This window comes from Tenrec ecaudatus, unplaced genomic scaffold, assembly GCF_050624435.1.
Source record: "Tenrec ecaudatus isolate mTenEca1 unplaced genomic scaffold, mTenEca1.hap1 Scaffold_546, whole genome shotgun sequence".
NCBI lineage: Eukaryota > Metazoa > Chordata > Mammalia > Afrosoricida > Tenrecidae > Tenrec > Tenrec ecaudatus.
The window spans coordinates 159659-160297 of record NW_027459457.1 but is presented as its reverse complement, the minus strand read 5'-3'; positions in this window follow the sequence as shown (position 1 = coordinate 160297).

Sequence of the window (639 nt, the reverse complement as noted above, 5' to 3'; positions counted from 1 at the left end):
TAAATCTGTTCCAACTGATACCAACCTTCTGCAGAACAGAGCACGGTCTGATGTTGCGCCATCATCACACTGGTTATGCTTGGTCTCATGGCTACATTTGTTGTATCAATCCATGTCATTAGGGAGGTCCCCGTTTTTCACTGACCCTCGACTTTACTGAGCATGTAGTCTTTTTATCCAGGTACTGCCCTCTCCTCATAGCATGACCAACGTGTGTGAGGTGAAGTGCTACCATCCGTATCCTTACTTCTAGGAAATTCCGTGCCTGTACTCCCTCTAAGATCAATTTATTTTTATAGTACCCCATGGTATTTTCAAAATTCTTCTCCAAAACCACCATCATTCAAAGTCCATCAAAGTATTCTCCAGCTTTCTTTACCCATCGCCCAGCTTCACTTGTATGTAATGTGAGCGAAAACTCTGACCCATGGCTGTTTTCATGGGCTCCTTCATCCTGAATGTGACATCATAATGCCCTGTAATATATTAGACACCTTAGGGAGGAGATATGAAGAAGCAAGTGACAGTTTGAGGTTATGTATCTGGTTATTAAATGAAAGCTCGATGATTTAAAATCACTAGTTAGTCCTTGCAGAAATAGGAGGTTATCAGACCCAGGGTACATTTATGAACTGTCAA